The 27,022-nt window shown below is 36.1% G+C and overlaps 1 long non-coding RNA gene across 2 annotated transcripts in view; it reads right to left on the bottom strand.

Moving 5' to 3' along the window:
• The window catches only part of LOC131424734 (uncharacterized), a 61,059-nt gene that overhangs the window by 30,229 nt on the left and 3,808 nt on the right, over positions 1–27,022 (bottom strand). The window contains exons 1-2 of one of the 2 annotated variants that reach the window (XR_009228201.1): positions 24,935–25,075; positions 24,027–24,847 (exon numbers count right to left, since the gene is read on the bottom strand). This is a non-coding gene — a long non-coding RNA (uncharacterized LOC131424734). Of the gene's footprint in view, positions 1–24,026; positions 24,848–24,934; positions 25,076–27,022 lie in introns of those variants that run through there. The other variant, XR_009228202.1, reaches the window with a different exon arrangement.

Here is a 27,022-nt window from a genome sequence, read left to right as displayed (position 1 = left end):
TTGTTTGACTTCATAATGGCTGCCATTCTTACTGGAGTGAGATGGTATCTTAGAGTAGTTTTAATTTGCATTTCTCTGATTGCTAGCTATGGTGAGCATTTTTTCGTGTATTTGTTGATTGATTGTATACCTCTTCTGAGAAGTGTCTGTTCAGGTCCTTGGCTCATTTGTTGATAGGGTTATTTGTTTTTTTGTTGTTTAACTTTTTGAGTTTTGTATATCCTAGAGATTAGAGCTCTATCTGATGTGTGAGGGGTAAAAATTTGTTCCCAGGATGTAGGCTCCCTATTCACTTCACATATTATTTCTCTTCCTGAGAAAAAACTTTTTAGTTTGAATTCGTCCCATTTGTTGATTCTTGGTTTTAATTATTGTGCTATAGGTGTCTTATTAAACAAATGCCGAATGTCTTCTCTGATATAAGGGAGGTGACTCAAAATGGGGTAGGGAGGAAGAGCATGAGAAGAAAATTACCTCTAGATAGGGAAGAAAGGTGGGAGGGAAAGGAAGGGAGAAGGGGAATAGCATGGAAGAGGGAAGGAGACCCCCTTCGTTATACAGAATACATGTATGACGATGTGAGGGGAAAAAAAAAGAAGCGGGTCACATTAGATTGGGTAGAGAGAAGTGATGGGAAGGGAGGGGAGGGAAGGGGGGAATGGAAGGACAGCAGAATACAATAGACATTATTATTGCTGTGGGTATATACGTGACTGCATGACCAATGTAATTCTGCAACCTGTACACTCAGAAAAATGAGAAATTATATCCCATCTGATTCAAATGTACGATATGTCAAGATCATTGTACTGTCATGTGTAACTAATTAAAACAAATTTTAAAAAAAAGAAGCTTGAGATGTCTTTTGATTTAGTTTAAAAATAAAATATAAAGATTTAACTCATCCTCTGGTGTTTTTTTTTTCTCTCCAGAAACATCTAAACTCTTTTAAACTATAGTTCATCATCAACCATGTGCAATGAAAACTTCTGCCTTTCATAATAGATGAAATGATTCTATAATCATAAAAGAGTCTTCTTCTATCTAAATCAAGCTCTTTTTCCATCTGACTTCTAAGTTTTTTTTTTAATTATTCTTATAAAAGTAGGTTCTGCTCATTGTTGGTGTTTTTTTTTTAAGGTACAAAAGTAAAAACAAAAGAAATAATACAATCCCACAATGTCAATGTCCACATAGTCATGGTTATCATGTTTCCATCTGACTTTTTACCCTGCCTTTTCTTTCACAGTGTGGTTACATAATGTCATACCTACCTGTTGAATATTGATTTTCTCCTGAGGAATCTGACATCCTTTCCCTTCTTTTTTAAAAATTTTTTCTAATAGTTGCAGATGGTCAGCGTGCCTTTATTTTATTTTTATGTGGTGCTAAGGATCGAACCCAGTGCCTCACACATGCTAGGCAAGCGCTCTACCACTGAGCCACAGCCCCAGCCCATCCTGTATCTTCTTTACTCATTTTACATACCATCCCTGAAACACCACATTTATTTCCAAGGCTCAGGTGCTCTATATGTTACTTAAGCACCCTTGGAGGTTTGAACTGCCACTCTCCCCTCCTCCCCATCAAGGCCATGACCAATGAAGTATGCATCCAAAGATCACTAGAAAAATAAAGCATACTGTTTATTAATGACATTAACAGAGCAGAGCTCTTATAAAAGATGATTTGAAAAACAAAATAGCTTACCCTTGAGGTCACAACGAGACCTCCAGCTTCCTAGCTGCCTGGAGTAAGTATACAGCAAAGGCCAGCTCTGCAGGGCAACCCCAGATCAACCTCACAACAAGGACAAGAATCAGAGGCTGCCAGACACAGAAACAGAGACAGCCGGCCGAAAGGACAGGCCTAACTCTAAAGCATTGCTCTGAGCTGACCTTGTTTTGCAGCCTGCAGCTGGCAAGAGCAGCCAGACCCATAGAAGAAGACAGAGTAGAGAAAAGAAATAGCTGTATTTCACACAGAGGGAAAGTCCTTGACATTCTAAACTGCCCGCAGCCTGGGTCTGGAAATTGCAAGAAAGAAGAGGGCATGCCATTAACATGACACCTACATTAACATAATGGCCCTGCCCTCTGTAAAGTGCAGCACATTAATTTCAAGTTCTGTGCTACTGATTAACCTCTTCTCCATCCCTTAACAAGGAGTGAATGAGGAACTGGTGAGAAAAGAAAATAACACCCTCCCTAGGACTCTCTCCATTAGTCCAATAATTGTCTATGGGCTAAAGCTACAGCAAGAGAACATTGTTCCCCAGAATCCAAAATGAGTCCAGTACACAGTGTGTACTTCATAGGCCCTGCTGACTGAATAAATGAACGAATTCTGACTTCTGGATGTGCATCTCCAGTCCAGATCCCTGTCACAAACCCCATATCTGCACATTTACACTTCTCCCTCGACTTTCTACCTATTTCCCATTATAAAAAATGCAACCATTGTCTATGCAGTTACTCATGTCATTATAACCCCCCACCTCTGCATAACTCTGTCTCCATTAAGTAGAGACCACCCTACATAGAAACTGATTTGTTACCCAGTAGTCAATCAGAACTTCTCTACCTCCTTCTCTCCTCTCCTCACCTCTTCTTCCTGCCTGCCTCCTCCTTCTCCTCCTCCTTCCCCTTCTCCTCCTCTGTCTCCTATCTAAAAAGAAAAGGAGGGGAGGTTGGTTGTTCAAAGGAACTTATCTAGCCTTTTTATATCTAAAAACATCCTCTGGACCCACTTCTTACATGTTGCCTTAACTGTATTCCCTTACTTGGTGGATAATTAGCCTGCAAACTTTCTTCTTCACATCTTATAAACTATCGCTTTTAGATCATCGATCCAAGCATATAAAATTATCTTAAAAAAAACCACAACCCCAGTCAAAAAATTACAAAACCTCCTTGGATATTACTTCTTATATATACTGCATTTTATAAGGAAATCAAAATGAAATTATTTCGCAACCCTCTCTAACACGGTACTTATTTAAACAATCTCCTTTTGCCTTTTTATTCAATGTATTTTTTCTTGGCCTTAAAGTATTGAAAATCATGCTCACAATGCTAATAACTTCTTTTCCATATAGTTTTAAAACATCTCATTTCCTCTACAAATCCTATCAAAGTAGCAAAACCTCAACGTATCAGTAGGAAAGATTCATATCCACAGCAATATCTTCATTAAATTTTACATTGTTTAATATTTAACAATCAGTTCTGATCTTACCAAAGACCCAGTTATCTTGTTTACAAGAAATTTTGTAGTTCACTGGATGGATTTTGCTAGAAGTGGTCTGCAAATGAGTCAAGTAACAAAAGATTTACAGAAAACAATTAGGTAAGGCATCAAACCTGGAAAGGGAATTGAAAGAGAACAAATATGAAACCAAGACTTGACTGTAAAAATAAACTAACATTTGGAATATATAAAGGCGGTAGGAATAAAACATTGGCCCAAGAAAACAGCTATTGTAGAAGGAGTAATAATATTTATTAATTTTTTTTTCCTGATCATTTAAAAAAGACCTGCTTTCTGCTCAAGGAAAACCTTAGAAAGTTCATCCTTTGGGCTTGTGGTGATATTGCTTTTCATTTTATTTTAAATGGAATGCTGAATAATCAAAATACCCATCCTTCTATGTTATAGAAATTAATGAATTTTGTTCTAAAAACTGGTTCTTGGCATTCTCAGTATTCTCTACTTTTTAAAAAATTATCTGGCTTGCATGAAGCTATTAAAGTAACTCTTTTTAGGTTTGGGTGCTTTTTTTCTTAGGCTAATATTTGTAATAGAGTCCCTCTAATTTATTAACTTATTCAGATTAAATATCTGTAGAAAGGGTCATCTCTGGAATGTGGAATATCTGTATAGTTTATTCTCTGGAATTAGATTTTTTGGGGGGGGCGGGGGTTAGATACCTGCGATTGAACCCAGGGGCACTTTACCACTGAGCCACGTCCCTAGCCCTTTTTTTATATTTTATTTAGAGACAGGGCTTTACTGAGTTGCTTAGAGCCTCACTAAATTGTTGAGGCTGACTTTGAATTCGAGATCCTCCTGCCTCAGCCTCCGAGCCGCTGGGTTTATAGGCCTGCACCACCCCACTCAGGGATTCTCTGGAGTCAGAGACAAGACTTCAAGCCATGAATCTACCAGTTCTCAGCAAGGTGACCATGAATAAACTAAGATTTCTGCCCTGTAAATTTTTTATTTGCAAAATGGTGATAGTGATAATACCTACCTCATAATATTGAGATGAAATTATACACATAATGACCTAAACACAGCTTCTGGCACATACAGATATCCAGTAAATACTATTTTCAGAGAAAATATGGATGGGTAATTTCACAACTTTAAACAAGGAAGGTTTTCTGGTTCTCAACCTAGAAAGCAAAAATAAAAATATTAGTATATTTAACTACTTATACCCCAGGGTGTAAGACCTGAAATTTACACTATCATCTCTACTTGGACCATATTGTATCCATATTCCATGTATGCAAAAATAAACACAATTATGCATAATATTTTCTTAATAACAAAAACATCACAATCAAGGTAAAAGAAAAACAACACCTAGAAAACAGATTTGCAACATATGTACTAAAAATAAAAGTAAATACCTATAGTGGGTTAAGTTCTTATAACAACATCAGCACAAAAGAGAAGGAAAAATGAGTAAAGGATATGGATAAACAATTCAAAAAGAAATAGAGCCAGTAAATATATGAACAGATGTTCATCCTCCCTAGTAATCAAAGAAATGCAAATAAAACAACAGATTGGCTATGATTAAAAAGATGGGCAAAATCCAACATTTTAAGTGTACAATTCATAATCTGCCCTTATATATTCTGTTATATACTTACTAGTAAAATCTTTTTGGAGGACTATGTATGAAATTTTAAAATATATATTCCCTTTTTTGACAGATAAAACATAAGCATTTTCCATAATCCAACAAAAATAGAGTGATTTTCATGTTGAAAAATTAAAATAGTTTCATTGCCGCCTTCTTACAGTTTTTTATGAGACTTACAGTTTTTATGAGACTTACAGACTAATTATGATTACTCATATTCATGTAGTGATTCCTGGATTACAAAGTAAGCCACTCACCTTATTTCTCACAACTGCTAAAGGTAAACTGATCAGGAATTATTATTAAACCCTCATGAATGACTCTGAGTCTTGGACCTCTTTTAATTGTCAAGTAGTATCAGGCATTGCTGATGCTACTTCCCATAGACTGTCCTAAAGTGCAAACAGGGCAAAATTCAGGGGCCTGGACCATCTCCTCCACCCGCCTTCCCCTAGAGGGCGCGCATCTAACAGTAAATCAGTATGTACACAGCATCTTAGGACCTGTGGTTCTTTTGCTATGTTCCCCAATAGATGTTTATAAAATCAGTCTTTTTTTTTTTAATCTCCATATAAGATCTGGTCACTGGCTCTGAAAATTGCTCCCTCCCCAGGGTATAAGACCTGAAATTTACACTATCATCTCTACTTGGACCATGATTATGCGTGTGAAGTAGAGGATGATAGCATTTTCCCAGAAGAGATGAGAGTAGTAGACTTTTCCATTAGAAACTGTGTTGGGAAAAAGATGATTAGGCAAATTGCCCTCTAGCAATCGCAGACACTGAGTTCCTGAAGCCTGACCCAACCCTCTTCTAGCCCTCCTGGTCAGGCCCTCTTCCTGTATTGAATATCCAATAGGCTTATCCTCTCTGCTTCTCACGCTTTTTCAGGGGGAGTAAGAGAAAACAAAAACATCAGACTTCTTAAATTCACTCAAACCATAGTCTAGATTATCCCAATGGTAACAGATTCTATAACCATGGAATAAAAAATAAAATGATGAGGTTATTGTGAGATTTCAAGGTGTTTAAATATTGACAGACTATGCTGAGGCAGGACATCACATGAGTGATGGTGGTTTCGTGCTCAGCTTTAGTCAGATACAGATGGATTTGCGCTCAGCTTTAGTCAGATACAGGTGTCCAAATTCTATTCATCGATGGATGGTAAAAATGAGGGAATTTTTCCAAAATTTATTCTAATCTTTCTAGGATACCTTAAACCTAATCAGGAATTATTGGGTCATTAACAGTTGATATGAGCATCAAGGTCACTTAGAGTATTTTGAAAATTAAAAGACTTGAAAAACTTTTTAAAGGTTTAGAAGAAAATATTCCAAAGTACAGAAATAGCAACATTTTCAGCCTGAAAGAAATCATAGCAACTACTACAAAAGAGCTCTATTAATGAAATCCCCCCCTTTTTTTAATTTATCAAAGGAAGTTCAAATAAATTACAAGGGAATAACATGGAGTCACTTTAAAAAGACAATGTAGATTTATGTCTGAGGATGCAGATAGCTGTCCATATTTTTAAGTGGGTTATTAAAAATATAAACATTATGGTTCCATTTTTGTAATGCATATAGTTGTGCTTTATTTTTGAGGAAGGGAAATTCAACCAATCCATTTTCATTCTCAATAACTCAGAGTTCTGAATCATCCTATGGCTCCACCATTAAGATCCATGTTGGAGGGCCTTAGGGAGTTTCAGTCAGAATGAACACCATTTCAAATAGCAAGAGTCTGCCATGAGACTGCTCCTTCCACAGCAGTGGTTAAAGAATAAGAAGATATAAAAATATAGCTCAATGGTAGAGTATTTGCAATAGCATGTTCCAGCCCAAGCAAAATGGGGGTGGGGAGGAAGAATAAAGAAACCGAGGTAGAGGATGCAACTTTGCCTGGGCCTCCATCTCAGGGTTGAAGACTCAGATGAGGACAGACAGGTTAAAGAGAACAGTGAAAACAGAAGGACTTTTCCCTGCTTCCTTTAAGAATCCCAGAATTCCCACTCATCTTTTCTCTGCAGCTAATAGGCATCAGATAGGAAGTAAACGCTGTTTAAAATCACAAAGATACATGGTCCACATTGTGTCCATTTAGCATGCATGCAAAAATAAACACAGCCTTCTGTTTGAATTGGAGTGTAATAGGGTTTGCCCAGAATAGACGAAAGAAATAGGAGTTAAATAAATGAGGTGGCATTAGAGCAGGCATTCTTCTAACTTGATCTAACAGCAACACTTTCTCAGCCATAGAAGGCACAGGTTCCATCTCCTTCAATGCCCTGGTTACATTTTGCCAAGAGAACTTGAATGTGTTCTCCAAACCAGACAATAGACCACCTACTGGTTTCAATTACTAACTAAAAGTTTCCTAAGAAATAGGAAAAAAGTGCGCAGTGACAAATCCAAACAAGAATCTTCCCTAAGGAATATCTGATTAGAATTCTCTACTAGCACAACCACAGAGAAGATCTAGACAAAGCAGGCTGTGATCAGCAAATAAAAAGAAAAAAGATGTCATGATTTGGATTTGAAAATTTTCCATGTGCTATTTAACACAATAATATGTTGCCAAAAGCAGTCTGGTTATGAAAATCATGACCTGTAGTCATTTTTAAAAAAAAATAAAAACTTTCATCTTCTTCACTCCCAAACAATTTAAATTTGGGACAGATGACATGATCAGCCTCATCCCAGCCAACTTAGAGATTTTTTATTTTTTTCTCATTATTCCTAGAGTATGTTTTTCTAAGGACTAAAACCTTTACACATGTAATTGACCTTTCTAACCAACCAGAGTTGCCAATTGGTTCTGAGCCGAAGGCCACATCCAGGGAATTCTGTAAACTTCATGCAATGCCAAATACGTAATTCTAAATTGCCACAATATGTGTTGACAGTGGAAAAGCAAAGAGAATTTTTATTCTGGTTAAAGCAATTGCTCAATAGAGTCTGTGAAAGAATGATATCTGGATTGAAAACCTTAGATTCTGACTTCTTGGGTATGACATGCACCAAAGAGGACACAATAATTTCCAACACATTCTACCTGCTGAGCAAATAAAACAAAGTTATTCAACCATGAAACTGGGAGTCAAAATTCTTTACTTTAATCCTAATATCATATTGACTCATTTCTGCTTCCATTTTATTGAACATCACCACCCCCAAATCATCTAAAATATTTGGAAATCCTCGGGTTAAGATGCTCTGTTCCTCTATTTCACTCTTTTGAAATGCTAAGAGGGCTTAGTCACCTATGTTGCTGGATGGGAGCAAAAACTGGAAAGCTAAAGTGGAAAATACTTCAAATATTATTATGGAACTGCTTAATCCAGGTTTAGTTCTCAGTATTTTTGTTCAAGTTAATATTAAAAGCAGTTTATTTTTTCTGAGCATCTTTTTTAAGGGAGAGTGTTAATGTCAAATAAGAAGTTTTAATTAAAATCCATGTTACAATGTTGTACTGTGCCCAAGTGACAAAGTAAAAACAGGCAGATGCAATTTAGCACTGCCCTTGGAAATATATGGTTTGTGCATTTGAGTTAAATGTAGTTACCATCTACTATATGTCAACAGAGCCATGATCCTGGCCTTCTCAGAGAACACAGCATGGTGGAAATGATCAATAATTAAACAAGCAATTACAAAGCAATGTTATGTGGTGTGCTAGAGGAAGCACAGAATAGTGTAGGAGCACAAATGGATACCTAATGTGACCTTGGACAGACAGGAAAAGCTTTCTAGAGGAGGCTGAAGCCTGAACAATGAATAGACTTTTCAGGTAAAAAATAGACTTTTAGAGAATATGCTAGTGAGAAAAGGTACTTGATTTGTGGCTTGTTATTATTCATTCATCAATTTCACAAAACTTTATTGAGGGCACACTATGTTTTGAGTATATAATAAAGGGAATTCCTTTCTTAACTTTATTGTGTTAGTAACAATGGTAGCAGCACCCAAGATAACAATATCTAAAAAGTTATATATCTTGTTTATTAATTTTGTCATTCATTCAACAAACACTGGACTGAATGCCTAAAAAGATAGCTGACATTTATGAAAATATCACTTGAGTTGCTGACATGAAAGAGAATTGAGATTAGGCAAAGCCAGTGCCCCTAACTCATGTAAATTCTGCTGGTTAAATAATTGTCCATTTATACTTTAATCCTTTCTGGCATGAAAAACATGCTAATTTGAAAAAAAGCATATAGCTGTGAAGTCTTGTCAGACAGTTGTGATTCCATTCATTCCATACATACATGAACACTAACTACACAAGATAATATTAATAAACTACTTTGGAGTATTAATAAAGTATTGTAAAATATATACAGTATTAAAATATATGAAAACAGAAACATAATTGGAGATGGAAGCAGTAATTTTCTAGTAGATGCCTAACAACTTATTCACAAAGAAACCCCAAAACATCCTACTTTGGTTATTTTCGCTTTCTCTGGTATAAATGCTCCCACCACACCAATATCAACCACCAGAGTCTTAACAATTGGCTTGCAAAATTTTTGAAAATTTACCATCCATTTTTGGAAGCCACCATAAGCCAGCTTCAGCACACCACTGGGTGGGAAAAAAAGGGAAGTAAGCTTTTCTAAGTTTCTTGCATTCTCCTGAATATATTAAAAGTAATAATTTATATTAGGCTCTCATAAATAGTGACTCATTTTCATCTCTAAGTAATAATTAAAAGAGTAAGGAATATGTTCCTAGGAAGAAAGTAGAGGGGAAATGAAATAAGAAGAAATATTTAAGGGCTGGGATCCTGCTCGGTGGTAAAACAACTGCCTAGCATTTAAAACAAGAGAATTTCTAGAAAAAATGAGGGAGATTTCATAGTAATAATGGGTCAATCCACCTGAAAGATATAAAAATTTTTAACTTGTACTCAACAACAACAAAAATAGATGAAATTAAAAGGAATAGAAGATACATGCATAACCACAGTTGGAGATTTAATATTCATTTCTCATTAATTGATAGAATAAAATTATAGAATATTTAAACTCTATTAACCAATTTGATGTAAATGAAATAGAATAATTTAATGAAAGACACAAACTTCTAAAACTTATATGAGAAGAAAGACAATCTGAATAGTCCTACATCTATCAAGAATATTGAATCAATAAAAATAACTTTCCAAAAGAGAAAAATGACAGACTCAGATGATTCATAAGAAATTCTATGATATGTTTAAGAAAGAAATTATACAAATCCTCTACTATCTCTTTTAGAAAATCAAAGCAAAGGAAACACTTCCTAATGTTCCATTAGCCACTATTATTTAAATACCAAAAACAAACAATAAGAAAGAAAAACTGTAGACAGATATACCTCATGAACATAGATGCAAAAATCCTCAACAAAATGTTAGCAAATTAAACCCAATATTGTATTAAAAACATAGACATCATGCCCAAGTGGATTTTATCCCAGATATGCAAGTCTGATTCCACATTCATGAATCATTTTATTCAATACATCACATCAACAGGCTAAAGAAGAAAAATTCATGATCATTTATAATCATACAGATAAGATGTATAAGAATCAATTGATAAAAATCATCCAGTAATGATTAAAACTCTCAGCCAACTTGGAAGAGAGGGAAACTTCTTCAACCTGAAGATCATCTACAAAAGTTCTACAGCAAATTGTCACACTTAACGGTGAGACACTCAAAACTTTCCTGCTAAGATTAGGAATAAGGTGAGGAACTCTTCTTATCACTTCAACATTGTATGAGAAGTCCTAACTAATGCAGTCATGTAAGAAAATGAAATAAAATGTATTCTGGCTAGAAAAAAAAAGATATAAAATTGACTTTGTTCACAGAAGACATGATCCTCTGTGCAGAAATTCTGAAAGAATCAACAAAGAATTCCTGGAACTAATTAGTGATTATAGCAAAATTGTAGTATACAAGGTATATACAACAAATTGCTTTCCTATACACCAACCATTATCAAGTGGAATTTGTTACCATTTATATTAGTATCCACAAAAATAAAAACTAGCTGGGGGCTGAGGTACATGCCTATAATCCCAGCTACTCAGGAGGCTGAAGCAGAAAGATTGCAGGTTTGACCTCAGCAACTTAGCAAGACCCTGTCTCAACAAATTTAAAGGCTAAGGATGTAGCTCAGTGATAGAATACCTGAGGGTTCAATTCCCACTGCCAATAATAATAACAACAACAACAACAACAATAATAACAAAAACTTAGGTATTTTAATACTTAAGTATAGAACTACAAAAGTCTGGTGAAAGAAACTAAAGTAAAACTGAACAAATGAAAAGCTACTTTCATTTCATGGGTAGGAAGACTCAATATTGTCAACTTGATTTATAGATTCAAGATGATTTCAACAAAATACCAGCAATTTAATTTATAAATATCAACAAACTGATTCTAAAGTTCATATGGAAATGTAAAAAACCCAGCATAGCCAACTCAGGAATAATAAATGAATGTCAGTCAGATGATCAACATTACCCAATTTCAAGACTTAATATAAGCTACAGTAATAAAGACAGTGTGGTACTGGCAAAAGAACAGATGAAAAGATCAGTGAAACAGAATTGAGAGCATATGAATGAATCTAGATACAGAGCTTACGTTCTTCACAGAATTAACTCAAAATACATCAGAGCATAAAATGTAAAAGTACAAAACTTCAAAGATGACAGGAGAAAATCTAGAGGACCTTGTGTATGGACATAATTTTTTTAGATATAACACCAAAGGCACAATACAAAAAAGAAATCAGTGACAAGCTAGAGTTCGTTGAAATTTCAGACTTCTGCTCTGTCAGTAACAATGTTAAGAGAATGAGAAGACATGACACATGTTGGAAGAACATACTTGCAAAATACTTACAAAAGATAAGTGTTCTTATCAAAATATACAAAGAACTCTTAAAATTCAAAAAGAAAAAGGGAAGAACCCAATTTAAAAATGGGAAAATGGCCTGAATAAATACCTCACTAAAGAAGGTATTCAGATGAAGAATAAGACCATGAAAAGATGTTCAGCATATTGCCAACCCAAACAAGATACCACCATACACTATTGGAATGAACAAGCTCCAAATTTTTGACAACACCAAAGCTGTTGAGGATATGAAGCAGCAAAAACACTCATTCGTTGCTGGTGGGAATGCAAAATGGCACAACTACTTTGGAAGATAGTTGACAGTTTCTTACAGCCCTAAACTTACTCTAACCATATTGTCAGCAATCATACTCTTTGGCATTTACCCACATGAACTGAAAACTATGTCCACAAAAAAAAAACTGCATACAATGTTTATAGCAGCTTTATTCATAACCGTATAAACTGGGAAGCAACCAAGATGTCTTTCACTGGTAAATGGATAAAGAAACTGTGGCACACCCAGACAATGACATGTTATTCATCCCTAAAAAGAAAGGATCTATCAAGACATGGAAGAAATTTAAATGGATATAAGTCAATATGAAAAGACTACATACTATATGTAACTATGACAGATAAGAAAAGGCCACTTTTTCTATTTCCTGAAATAAATTATACAGTATTGGTATTAGAACTCAGCTGTGTATCCATCTGGTCCTGGGCTTTTCTTGATTGGTAAGCTTCTAATAGTGTCTTCTATTTCCTCACTTGATTTTGGTCTGTTCAAATTGTATATATCTTCCTGATTCAATCTGGGCAAATTGTATGACTTCAGAAATTTCTTGATGCCTTCAATGTCTTCTATTTTTTTGGAGTATAAGTTTTCAAAATAATTTCTAATTATCCTCTATATTTCTGTAGTATCTGTTGTGATATTACCTTTTTCACCATGTATACTAGTAATTTGAGTTTTCTGTCTCCTTCTCTTCTTTAGCATAGCTAAGGGTCTGTCAATTTTATTTATTTTCTCAAAGAACCAACTTTTTGTTTTGTCAATTTTTTTCAATTGTTTCTTTTGTTTCGATTTCATTGATTTCAGCTCTAATTTTAATTATTTCTTGCCTTCTACTGCTTTTGCTGCTGATATGTTCTTCATTTTCTAGGGCATTGAGATGTAGTGTGACCAATATTCTACAATTTATTTCAGGAAATAGAAAAAGAGGCAGCACTTCCGAACTCATTCTATGAGGCCAATATCACCCTGATCTCAAAACCAGGCAAAGACACATCAAAGAAAGAAAACTTCAGACCAATATCTCTAATGAACATAGATGCAAAAATTCTCAATAAAACTTTAGCAAATTGAATACAAAAACATATCAAAAAGATTGTACAACATGATCAAGTGCAATTCATCCCAGGGATGCAAGGTTGGTTCAACATATGGAAATCAATAAGTGTAATTCATCACATCAATAGGCTCAAAGATAAGAATCATATGATAATCTCAATAGATGCAGAAAAAGCATTTGACAAAAATACAACACCTTTACATGTTCAAAACACTAGAAAAACTAGGGATAACAGGAACATATCTCAACATCATAAAGGCTATCTATGCTAAGCCTCAGGCCAACATTCTAAATGAAGAAAAATTAAAGGCATTCCCTCTAAAAACTGGAACGATACAGGAATACCCTCTTCTACCACTTCTATTCAACATAATTCTTGAAACACTGGCCAGAGCAATTAGACAGATGAAAGAAATTAAAGGGATTCGTATAGGAAGAGAAGAACTTAAATTAGCATTGTTTGCTGACGATATGATGATATGATTCTAGGTAGAGAATAGAAGACCCAAAAAGCTCCACCAGAAAACTTCTAGAACTAGTAAATGAATTAAGTAAAGTAGCAGGATATAAAATCAACACCCATAAATCAAAGTCATTTCTGTATATCAGTGACAAATAATTCTCTGAGAAGGAAATAAGGAAAACTACCCCATTTACAATAACCTCCAAAAAAATAAGATACTTGGGAATCAACTTAAGGAAAGAGGTGAAATATCTATACAATGAAAATTACAGAACCCTAAAGAAAGAAATCAAAGAAAACCTTAGAAGATGGAAACATCTACCTTGCTCTTGGATAGGCAGAATTAATATTATCAAAATGCCATATTACCAAAAGCACTATACAAATTTAATGCAATTCTGATCAAAATCCCAATGGAATTTCTCATGGAAATATAAAAAGCAATCATGAAATTCATCTGGAAAAATAAGAGACCCAGAATAGCTAAAGCAATCCTTAGCAGGAAGAGTGAAGCAGACATCACTATACCAGACCTTAAACTATCCTACAGAGCAATAGTAACAAAACAGACTGGTAGACCAACGGTACAGAATAGAAGACACAGAGACTAACCCACAAAATCACAATTATCTTATATTAGACAAAGTTGCCAAAAACATGCATTGGAGAAAAGATAGCCTCTTCAACAAATTTTGCTGGGAAAACTAGAAATCCATATGCAACAAAATGAAATTAAACCCCTATCTCTCACCATGCACAAAACTCAACTCAAAGTGGATCAAGGACCTAGGAATAAAACCAGAGACTCTGCATCTAATAGAAGAAAAAGTAGACACTAATCTTCATCATGTGGGCTTAGGCTCCAACTTCCTTAATAAGACTCCTATAGTGCAAGAATTAAAACCAAGAATCAATAAATGAGATGGAATCAAACTAAAAAGTTTCTTCTCAGCAAAAGAAACATTCTGTGAGGTTAACAGAGAGCCTACACCCCTCACACATCAGATAGAGCACTAATTTCTAGGGTATATAAAAAAACTCAAAAAGCTAAGCACCAAAAAACAAATAACCCAATCAAAAAATGGGCCAAGGACCTAAACAGACACTTCTCAGAAGAGGATATACAATCAATCAACAAATATATGAAAAAATGTTCATCATCTCTAGCAATTGGAGAAATGCAAATCAAAACTACTCTAAGATATCATCTCACTCCAGTCAGAATGGCAGATATTATGAAGACAAACAACAATGTGTTGGGGAGAATGTGGGGAAAAGGGTATATTCATACATTGTTGATGAAACTGCAAATTGGTGCAGCCAATATGGAAAGCAGTATGGAGATTCCTTGGAAATTGGGGAATAGAACCACCATTTGACTCAGCTATCCCTCTCCTCTGTCTACACCCAAAAGACTTAAAAACAGCATACTACAGGGAGACAGCCACATCAATGTTTATAGCAGCACAATTCACAATAGCTAAACTGTGGAGCCAACCTAGATGCCCTTCAGTGGACGAATGCATAAAAAAACGTGGCATATATAAACAATGGAACTTTACGCAGCAATAAATGAGAATTAAATCATAGCATTTGCAGGTAAATGGATGGCAGTGGAGAAGATAATGCTAAGTGAAGTTAGCCAATCCCAAAAAACAAATGCTGAGTGTTTTCTCTGATATAAGGAGGCTGACTCATAGTGGGGTAGGGAGGGGGAGCATGGGAGGAATAGATGAATTCTAGATAGGGCAGAGGGGTGGGAAGGAAGGGGAGAAGACAGGGGATTAGCAAGGATGGTGTAATGTGATTGACATCATTATCCAAAGTACTTGTATGAAGACATGAATTGGTGTTAACATACTTTATATACAACCAGAGATATGAAAAATTGTGCTGTATATGTGTAATAAGAATTGTAATGCATGCTGCTGTCATTTATTTAAAAAAAAAAAAACAATAAAAAAAGAAAGAAAGAAAAGAAAAAGCCAAACTGTAGAGACAGTAAAAAGATCAGTGGTAGCTGGGGGTTAATTGGTGTGGAGGGATGAACACATAAGCACAGAGGATTTTTTTATTTTTTTATTTTTTGGTAGTTGTTGATGAACAGCATGCTTTTATCTGTTTATTTTTCATGTGGTGCTGGGGATTAAACTCAGTGCCTCACACATGCTAGGCAAGTGCTCTGCCACTGAGCTACAGCCCCAGCCTGAGCACAGAGGATTTTTAATACAATGAAACCATTCTGTATGCTACATTGGTGGAAATACACGTCATTTAACATTTGTCAAACCCCATAGAATGTACAACACCAAAAGTGTGGACATTGGGTAATAATGATGTTTCAGTGTAGGTTCACTGATTATAATAAATATGTCCTCTGGTGGAAGATGTTGATGGTCGGGGAGGCTATGCATGTGTACTGACTGTAGGTAAGTGAGAGCTCTCCATACTTCCTGCTTCATTTCGCTATACACCTGAAATCACTCTTTACCAAAAAAAAAAAAAAAAAAAAACAAGGTTTACATATTTAAAACAAAACAGAAAAGCATATCAAGAAGATGCAAGGCAGCTGAGCCTCCCTGGGTTCCCCTCATCCTAATGGACTCTTTGTGACCTCAAGATGGAAACCCTGCCTCCATCCTCATCTCAACCTTCCAACTGGGAAGAAGAAAGTGAGAAGGAGGAAAGGCAGGCAGTGAGGTTAGGAAAGGAAAACTCTTCCAATTCATCAGCAGACTGCTGCTTTCTGTCTCTTGGTCAGAACTGTGTTGTGTAAACTGTGAAAGTAGTCCTCTTTTAGCTGTGCACATTAGGACTTCTTAGTAAGAAAAATGACACAAAAGATGCTGTGTAGACAACCAGTCACACAAACATTGAGTAAATATGAATTATTTTTATTTACTAGCAAACAAAACCAAGCGATCAGATATAGATAACTGAAAATAAAAGTGTAGTCCTAAAACTCTCCGGTTGAATATATCCATGCAATGTTAGATTATTTTAACTGCCTAAAAATCACCAGTAATGATAATAGCTAATAGATATATCCAGGCATAAAATATTTTATACATTAATACAACTAATCCTCAAAATACTCCTATAGGTAGCTATTATACCAAAGGGTATAAATAACCAAAAAGATAACTCATTCAGACTTACATGGGTAGCAAGTGGAATAGTTAAGATTTAGATCAAATCTGATTCACTTCAAAAATCTTTGTTTTAACATTTTTCTCTTCTAAGACCACTTCTACTTCTTTTCCTTCCAAGAATACATACGTGTACTATTCCCCTACAGAGTAAGCCTAATCATCCTTACCCCTTAAAGCAGTTTTTTGCCCAAATATTTCTTTCTTGGGTAGAATATGCTTCTCATTAAAATAGAGTCTACAGTTTTTCTTCACTTTCTGAACAAGCTTCCTGAATGGGTTTTTAAAAAATGTTTCTTTTTCCTACTCCCAAGAAAGTTTTCCTAAACATAGAAACATCCAGTCTCCTATTAGCTCTTACCCTTAGCCAATAGCTATAAAGCCCCTATTAGATTCACCAAAGTTTTCAGAGATGCATTTTGTAGTATTTTTCAGTGAAATATTATAGATCTTTTTTCAACTCTCAGACCTTAGAAGAATATGAGAAAATGGCATGTAGGAAGACAAGTTCCTGCAGTTTATTATTTGAGAAGACAAATTGATTTTTCACAAAAGATGGAAGATGACCAGGAAACAGCATACACTGCTAAACATACAGCATTGTTAGGATGATTAAAAAGGAACTGGCACGGCATTGGAAGAGCAAAATCCAGGAGAACCCCAGAGAGAGACAGTGGCCCACAATCTGTCGACCTGTACTAAGGATTTTTCCTGGCTATGGAAGCAAAAACAAAACCCTGAACCATTCAAAAAGATCAGAGACCTGAGAACCGTACATACCCTGGATGCCGAATGGTACATAATGTTTGTAAAAAGAAAACGAGTTAGAGTTTCAACTTAGCTTTCTTTCCCATGGCCAGTTTCCCCTAAAGCATCCTTACAAAGTCTGGCTATAATGGGCTGTTCATTAAAGTAGAAGAATGATACTTTTGGGGGGCCATGCCTCCCATAGAATAGAATTAGAATGACAGGTAGGTTCCCAACAGAGACACAGTTAATAACTTTAGATTACATTCCCAAAATAGAGTGTTTGCTTGAATATTCAAACTAGACCACAAAAGGCCAGACTGAGAATCTTCTATATTGATGTCTTCATAAATATTTTTCATTAGGCTCCATGGAAGTTGTGGTAGATACTGCATATTGATCCACTCACCAGCTGCTTCAGGCCCTCCCTAGCATGTGCCTTTGTATACTAAAAGGCAAATGTCTATATGGCTAGGATTCCCTTGCACATATTCTTTTTAGAGACATGTAATGTCTAACCAAACATGAGAGGCAGCAGAACCTAGACAACCATATCTTCTTACAAGAGGCATATAGATCTTGGTCACATGGCAACTATGACCAAGGTTTTATTCTTTGTCGGTAATATTGTGCATATCAAGTAGCAGGCAACAGCAACAGGAAAGTTTCCATTAAAACAATCCTGTGATGGTTTGGAATGTCTGTATACTATCCTGCTTCTGACTGGTCAGTACTCAAATATGGCTCCTTGGTCCTCCTGGAAATTTGCTTTGCTACTTAATACCCTACAGTTAATCACTTAATGCCCAAGCTGCCTATAATGGATTCTGTTGTTTGCAACTAATAATTCTGGCCCATGTAGGAATTTGTGCCAGAAAAGCTTAAAATCTTTTAGGAAATGGGAATTTAATGCAAATTATAGGAAGCTTTAATAAAGAAAATAGCTAAGTTGGGGTTTTTAAAGCTTTGGCCAATGGCATAGTCAGAGAACCATGACTTTTCTAATGTAGACATTATCTGTTTTTGTAGCTGGGGAGATGTGCACAGAGTCTGAAGGACCTGATCCTATGGGTTGCTAAATTACAATATAAGTTGAATTCCAGACTCATCTAAGAGCTTTATAAGAGAGTTGGGGCACTAATTCAGAAAGAGTGGGACATCAAGAATAGGAATAGGGAAATTTGTAAAACCTTGAAAACTTCAAGTTATTCATTCTCTCAAACTCCAGTGAGCCTCCCCTATTAGCAAAGGTAACATTGCCACTGTCTTTAGTAAGATTTTTGCTGCCTCACTTTTAGACCTAGTACTATTATTACTTTTAAAGAGAAGTCAGTTCTCTTTTTTCTCTACCTACATATCCTATTACCTCCAAACATGTAACAAAAGCCAAATCCCAGCATGTTTCAGAAGACCTACTACACACCTGGAAGGAAAATCTTACATGGCAATAAAATTGCAATATTATAAAAATTAATACCACATATTCTCAGGGATATGTGTGAAAATGAATTCTAAGGATAATAAGGAGAGATGAGGGTGAAAGATAATTTAAGATCTGGCAAGATTTTTACATGAGTGTACTTAGATTCTGGATTCATTGTGCTCATTTCATTCATTATCAATAGTTTTGATTATGCTGATAATTGATAAAACTCAGTCTATGGGCTGAACTGAAGTTGAGAGAGCAGTAAGTCCCTGTTAAAATGTAGATAAAGGAATCTGAAGATTAACAATATGGAATTATCAGAAAGAACTTATTAGGTGTTACCTACTTAGCCATCAATGAAGAAAGTACCAAGATTTTTTAAAGAACACTTGTTTGTATCTTCTATAGGCCAGAAGTGAAGATGAAAGAAGTTGCTGTTGAGAAAGATTTCCTAATTTCAGTGGCAATAAGGAGATCCTGAAGTTGTGTGAGCCAGGTAAACATCATTAACTATGTTTAAAAAACAAAGTGAGAGTGGCAATTTGGTTTAGCAATGAGGAGTTCCCCAAAAGTTTATGTGTGAGACAATGCAAGAAAGTTTAGAGGTGAAATGTGTGGGTTACAAAATCCTTAACCTAATCTGTGCATTAATCCACTTGAATGGATTAACTGGGTTATAATTGTAGGCAGATAGGGTGTAGCTAGAAGAGGTGGGTCACTTGGGCTGGGCCTTTGGGGTTTACATTTTGTCCCTGGGTGAACCAAGTTTAGTCTCTCTCTGCTTCCTGATTGTTCTGTCAGGAGCTGCTTCTCTCCACTAGGCCTCTTTGCCCTGATATTCTGCCTCACTTTGGGCACAGAGCAATGGAATGGTCATCTGTGGACTGAGACCCCTGACACTGTGAACACCAAACAAACTTTTCCTCCTCCAAAATTGTTCTTGTCAAAGGTACCGAAAACATACATTGAAGAAAAGACAGCTTTTTTAACTCGTAGGGCTGGAATAACAGGTTAACACTGCATAGAAGAATAAAACTAGACCCTATCTCTCACCCTGCATAAAAATCAACTCAAAATGGATCAAAGACCTTAGAATTAGACATAAAACTATGCAACTACTAGAAGAAAGGGTCAACACTCCAGCTTTTAGACAGAGGCAATGACTGTGCCTAAATAGGACCCTTCATGCTCAGAGAGTAATGTCAAGAGTTAATAAATAGGACAGAATAAAACAAAAAAAGTTTTTCACAGCAAAGGATACAATTTGGAATGTGAAAAGAGAACCCACAGAATGGGAGAAAATCTTTGCTACCTACTTTATTAACAGAAAAGTAACATCTAGAATATATAAAGAACTCAAAAAACTTGACACCAAGAAATAAAATAACACAATTAACAAATGGTCAAATGAGCTAAACAGATAACTTTTCAAAAAAAGAAACACAGACAGCTAACAAATACATGAAAACCGTTCAACATCATTAACAATCATGGAAATGCAAGTCAAAACTACATTGAGATTTCATCTCATACCAGTCAGAATGGTAGTCATCAAGAAAAAAATAATAATAAATGTTGGAAAGGATGTGGGGGGAAAGGGAACACTTTTACACTGTTGTTGGAACTGTAAATTAGTACAACCACTGTGGAAATCATCATGGAGGTTCCTTTAAAGGCCAGGCATGGAACCACCACAGGACCCAGCTATACCACTTCTTGATATTTATCCTGAAGATTTAAAGGCATCTTACTACACTGATAACATGCACACCTATGTTTATAGCAGCACAATTCACAATAGCAAAACTACAGAACCAGCCTAGGTGTTCATGAATGGATGAATGGATAAAGAAAATGTGGTATTCTTATTTAGCCATAAAGAAAAATGAAATGACATTTGCAGGAAAATGGATGGAACTAGAGACTATCATGATAAGTGAAATAAATCAGACTCAGAAGGTTAAGGATCATATGTTTTCTGTCATAGGTAGAAGCTAGAGAGGAAAACAGAAAACAAAGCTGGGGGTGGATCTCCTAAAAATCAAAGGGAGAACAGCAGAGAAAGGGAGAAAAGGTAGGAGGGAGGTAAGGATGGGGGAGGTGCTGGGGATTGATATTGGCCAAATTATATTGTTATATTGTGTGCATGAACAAATGTGCAACTACAAATTCCATTAATATGTACAACTATAATGCACCAATTTAAAAAATGTTCTTGTCAGGTTTTTGGTCACAGTGGCAAAAAAACTAACTAAAATAAGTGGTTACTATAACAGACAGTAATATTTAAATGATAATCAGAATGATTTGATCTGCAAAGATCTTTGACCATGAATTATAAGTCTCACAGTCCCTTAGGTTAAAAGATGATTGGCAGCACACTAATTTTAATTAATCTGCATAACTGAAAACTGTAGGTCTGGCAGTGGAGAGTTATGATCTATCAGCCAACTCCAGATTCAGTCAGTTCCTGGCTGCAAGGTCCCTTGATTCAAGAAGCTGGTACTCTTAAAGAAAGGCCCTCAAAGATGTTCTGACCACAGCCCCTTATCAGAGTAGCTGCACACTGACAAAAGACAACTACTCCAACACTTTGGGGAATGTGTAATCCTAGTACTAATCTCTGGGGGTCCTAGACACTACCATCTGCTTGCCACAGTGGAAGTCTCTGTGGATCACATGACAAACTAAGTTTGTATTGAATCATGCCACAGCTGGCTAGCAGAATCTTTAAATACACTTTCTGGTCATTTCCATGATCCCTGTATTTATAACTGAAATAAATATACCCAGAAATTTACATAAACCACTGTACATTGGCTTTCTAATCCATTTAGGTAAGACTTCCAAAAAGACAAACTTTAAAAATACCGCATCTATAAGAGAATTGGTAAGCAGGATGCTGATATCATCATATTTTTACCTAATTTGCCTGCCTGTTTCTTGGTAATAATAATAATAGCATCTTTTAAGCTAATTGGACATAAATTTCAACTGCTGCTCCTATTTCCAGATGTTAATTTCAACTGCTGTTCTTTTTTCTATTTTAGACTATTTATTAGAACATTCACATAGTATTTGGCTTGTGATATGCAGCCACTTATCTGAGTAATGCTTCCCCCACCCCATTCCATTCATTATAAAACCCTGGAAGTATCTTTTAAGCTAATTGGATGTAAATTTGTTTTCACCTAACATAGTCAACAGATTGCCCACATTCTCTTGCCACAGAGCTCTAGATAGTCTCTGGAGTATTGCCAGAATTAATTCTGCAGGGACTTGGATTGTCTTACCATTTTACAGAATATCATGGTAGTGTACTACTTGAATAACATGATAGTAGCATGCAAACAAAGTAGCAGGTATATTAGATGCCATAAAACACATGCATGCTAGAGTGTTGAAAATAAATTCTGTGGATATTCAGTTATCTACCACTTTATTCAGGTTTCTGGTGAGTTAACATGTACCTCATTTTGATACATTTGAATAATATGTAAGGCTGCCATCTTTGAATGGGGGGCATGGAAAGAAAAAGCCCCCAGCTTTCTAGTTGCATGGCAAATAATTGTGCCAATTGGCCTTTATGACCCAGAAAACTCAGTGTTGTTTAAAATGTCTGTCACAAAACAGGATATTATGTGGTTGTTGTAGCAAGTCTAAGTGGGAGGATTATAGTATAATTCCCTTGAAATTTGGAAAATAACCACAAACACCTTAAAACATCACTGTTCTTCTAGAAAATAGTTTCTGACTTGTTCCTGGGCCCTGAGAAGATGGACAATAGGACAAAAAGTAACTATGATATCCAAGACACGTGTGATAATTTGACGTTATTAGTTTACCAAGCTATGAACAGGAAGCATCTCACAGTCAAATAAAGATTTATATTTAATAAAAGACTCAACTAAGTCCTGAAAACACAAATAAGCTGCATGAGCATATACTGTTATATACATATTCCTAGTACACCTACTTCTCCTATACTGCTACATACAAGACCTGATGAAAGTTACCCTTTAGAAATTCATTAAAGAGGAAGAAAATACTAGTTTAATCTAGAAATGGTCTTGTCCAGAATCCCAACACCCGCCATAAATGGATGACTGTATAATGTGGCCCAATCAAGGGTGTGGTCACAGCAGGAGGGAAAGATCAAGAGGAATAATAGCTGGATACTCCAATCTATAATTATTCACAGAAGGTAGTAATTAGTGGTTTGGATGGTAGAGGAATTGGATTTATGACAAGGTTTCAGGGAAGACGTGTGTGAACTTTTCAAAATTAATCAAATATTAATACTTTTGTATACCAATACTAATCCAAAGTGCTCTCTTCAGGATGTTAATTAACAATCATATGGACAAGATTACTTACTCTGTGAATGCAAATTTTGCATCTTTGTCTAGGTACTTAAGGACTTCTCTGTAGATTTGTTTATCAAGTAATAATAGTGGCAGGACTGAAAGTATGCACTTTTATAATGGCACAACGCCTTATCTGGCTAATTCCATTGGTGATCACCCAAACTTCCAACCACACAAACCAACTGCTAGCACACACCACTGAAATATCAGCCATCCATGAAGTCATTTCTCCTCTTTGGAGTACATTTATCCTGGTTGTGGATTTGCCCTTTCTGCTGGGCATGCTTATGCTAACATCACCATGGTCGGACTTGCCATTAAAGTAGACCACAAGCTATAACCTCTAACTCACTCACTTTTATGACAAAAGAATAAAGTAATAGTTTCCATTCACAGAAGACATGGGTCTTATGATACTTTCCACCAATCAAAAGCAGCGGACTTTATGGAAGAGCAAATGTCTACTGAAGACTTAAAACCCCAGCAGACGGTCTGAGTTATCGTTCTTTAATTTGTTCTAAATAAGTAAACAATATATGGTGCTGTTTATCTCCTAGTCAAAATACATGGGTCTGAGAGTGTATTCGTTTGATAGAGCTGCCTTAAGAAAGTTCCACACGCAGGGCGGCTTAAATAATGGAAACTTATTTTCTCAATATTCTAGAGGCTGCAAGTCCAAAATCAAGTTTACCCCAGGGTTGTCTTCTTCTGAGGGTTGTGAGGGAAGAATACTTACCAGGCTTTTCTCATAACTTGTAGACCATATTTCCTCTGGAGGTTTGTATCCCAATCTCCTCCTTTTGCCATCAGTCACATTGAATTAAGGCCTATATTAATGGCTTCGTTTCCCATGATTATCCCCATAAAAGTCCTATTTCCAAATTCAGGCACATCCTGAGGTACTGGGGGTTAATCCTTTAACATGTAAATTTAGGTCAGGGGAGACATAACTCAGCCCATAACAAGGACCAAAAGGTACACAAGTTGGAAAAGCACTTCTCAGTGCTACCACTTAAAAACTCCTGGCAAGATTTTTATTTCCCATTCTTTTGAGGTTCTGCTTATACAGCACCAAAAGGAAGAAGGACAACTTTGGCTGACAAAATAAGAGTTCCATTGACCTAGAAGATACGAACGCCACCTGATAATTTTTAAAAACCTCAATCCCCTGACTTTGTAGGTGAATAGGACCAAGGGAATACTTTGTGAATTGAGGTGATTGTTCATAATAATCAAGAAAAAAGAAGGTCTGAACTCCACAGAATAAGCAGAGAGGCATGTGTCTGGAAGCCAGTGATTTCCGTGGATCCTCTCCTAGTACTCCTAGGACATAGTCAATGGTCCATGAGCAACTCCAGCAACCACAGACGCCAGCTGATGAGACTAAGATCCAGAGGAGTGAAAATATGCCGTATGCGTCATCTTTCCATCATTATAACAATTAACTTACAAAGGGAAAGTGTTTATTTGGCTCATAGTCCTGGAGATCCAATTCATGATTGAGTGGCTCTATTGCTATGGGCCTCTGGCAAAGCAGCACATCACGACAGGAGCACACTGTGGAGAAAACAGCAAATATCATGAAAAAAGAAGCAAAGAGGTAGAAGAAACAGGAAGAGGAAGAGATCAGGATCCCACATTCACCTTTGACGGCAGTCCTCCAAGGCCCTTAGGACCTCACACTAGGCCTTGCCTCCTCAAGGTTGCACCATCTCCCAATAACGTCAACCTGAGATGGAGCTTTCAACACAAGGACTTCTGGGAGATACTCACAGCCCACTATAGTGTAATGTCCTCAGGGAGGGTACCTTCATTAACTGAGGGTAAAGAGAACAAGGACATAGGAGGAGAAAAGTCTAGAAATGACGATCATAGTTTATACTCATATTTCTTACTTGTTAAAAGATATTAACCATTTCTTTAAAAAATATATTTCCCTGTCCCCTGTAATTTCCCTTGGTGAGTTAATGGTGACTAATATAACAATTTGGTTATGGGATATCAAGACAGGATCGTGGTGAGGCTAGAATAAGGGTCAGTGAACATTTTCTGTAAAAAGCCTGATAGTAGATATTTTAGGGCTTGTGTGGATGCAGTATCTCCAACAATGATTCAACTCTGTCGTTGAGTTTACAAAAAAGCAGCCAAAGACAACATGTAAACAAATGAGCATGACTATGTTCCAAAAAAACTTTACTTTTCAAACATGAATGGTGGCTGGATTTGGCCTGAAGACAATAGTTAGCCACCTCCTCAACTGAAGGATTGATGTACATGAGAATGTCTCTAGTAACTGTCAAGACTTTGATTTTCCCTTTGGAAAGAAAGGATAGTTGCAGGGAGAACGTTTCTATTGCCATTGTTGTTTTGAAGTTTAATTATAGGTTTTTGCAGACCCAGATAAAGATGTGAACTATGGAGAGTACTGACAACATTTTCACTCAGCTCCTAATCTAAAACCCTTTTGTTATGCTTTACTGTAAAATGAAGGAGAGGAAGCTGAAAATTCATTTCCAAATATTCCTATCAGCTGGGATTTTTTTCATGTGGCCTAAGTTACTCCAAGAAGACACAGTGGTGTCAGACCTGAGGTAGATGTGAATAAGGGCAGGAGAGCAGTGGGGAGGACAGTGGATATTCAGCTCAATGGCAGGGGTATTTCTGAGCATTAAAATGAAGGCGCTTTTTCTGGGTGAGCCCTAATTTCATTAAAGTTGAGCAGAAAGCAGCACTGGGGGGAAATTGCCTGGGCACATTTTGGGGCGAGATGGCGAGCTATTCTCCAGTTTGTATTGCTTCCTACTCTTCGCCTCCAGGCTTGGTTTGCTACCGTTGAGGAGAGCAGAAGACTAATAAGCACTAATTTTATTATATAAAAGTCTCCCTCACTGAATATAGACTCTGTTTTAATAATTTTTGATTACCCAGCAACTACTTTAATGTCTAGCATAGAGTCAGCATATGTTAAGTCGGTAGTGAATTGAAATTAGTGTCTTGTTATTATCCTACATAGAGCAGATTATTACCTGATACATATATAGCTGGAGAATGCTCTAGCCATCATTCCAATTTTCTTTTTCCTATGCAGCCCACTTCTGGGACTTTAGCAAAGGAAGTTAATAGTATGAAAACTTTTGAAATGAAACTCAGAAAAAAAAGGCTCAGATTTCATTGGGGTAAAACTTCACCTTGCACAAACAAAGCTGTGTCTCCAGATGTAGTGCTGGATGCCCACACAATGGCTGAATGTAGATGTAGATATATAGATATTATCTACATAAATATAGAGATATTATATACATAAATTATTTCACATACATATTGATTCACATTACCAATTAATTAAGCAATTGATTTACATTAAGCATCTCAATGGCGAAGCCCAGATATTGGAGGAGAGAACATTTGTAGTGTACAAATGAACATTTGTGGTATACTGTATGTATACAGTAGTATGCTTTAAGTACACTTTCTTACTTCACACACTAGCAAGAAGATATGATTTAACCTTCATAGTCCCCATAAAATTTGTATAGTCAGAAACTGAAAAATGGTTTGGTTAAATATCTAGCAATAGACATTTGATGCAATGCCAATCATAGAAAAAATCATTCTCCCCATTGCCTCAGGCTTTGCGTAAGCTCTTTTCTCAGCCTTGAACATTCCTCATCCTGTTCAACTAATTACAATTTATTCAATCTTTGGGTTTCTGCCTAAACATTGCTTACTCAG

The sequence above is a fragment of the Marmota monax genome, unplaced genomic scaffold (genome assembly GCF_021218885.2).
Source record: "Marmota monax isolate L192 unplaced genomic scaffold, Marmota_monax_Labrador192_F-V1.1 WCK01_AAM20220418_F8-fsc00059, whole genome shotgun sequence".
Taxonomy (NCBI): domain Eukaryota; kingdom Metazoa; phylum Chordata; class Mammalia; order Rodentia; family Sciuridae; genus Marmota; species Marmota monax.
This window is presented reverse-complemented; position numbering and strand designations above follow the sequence as displayed.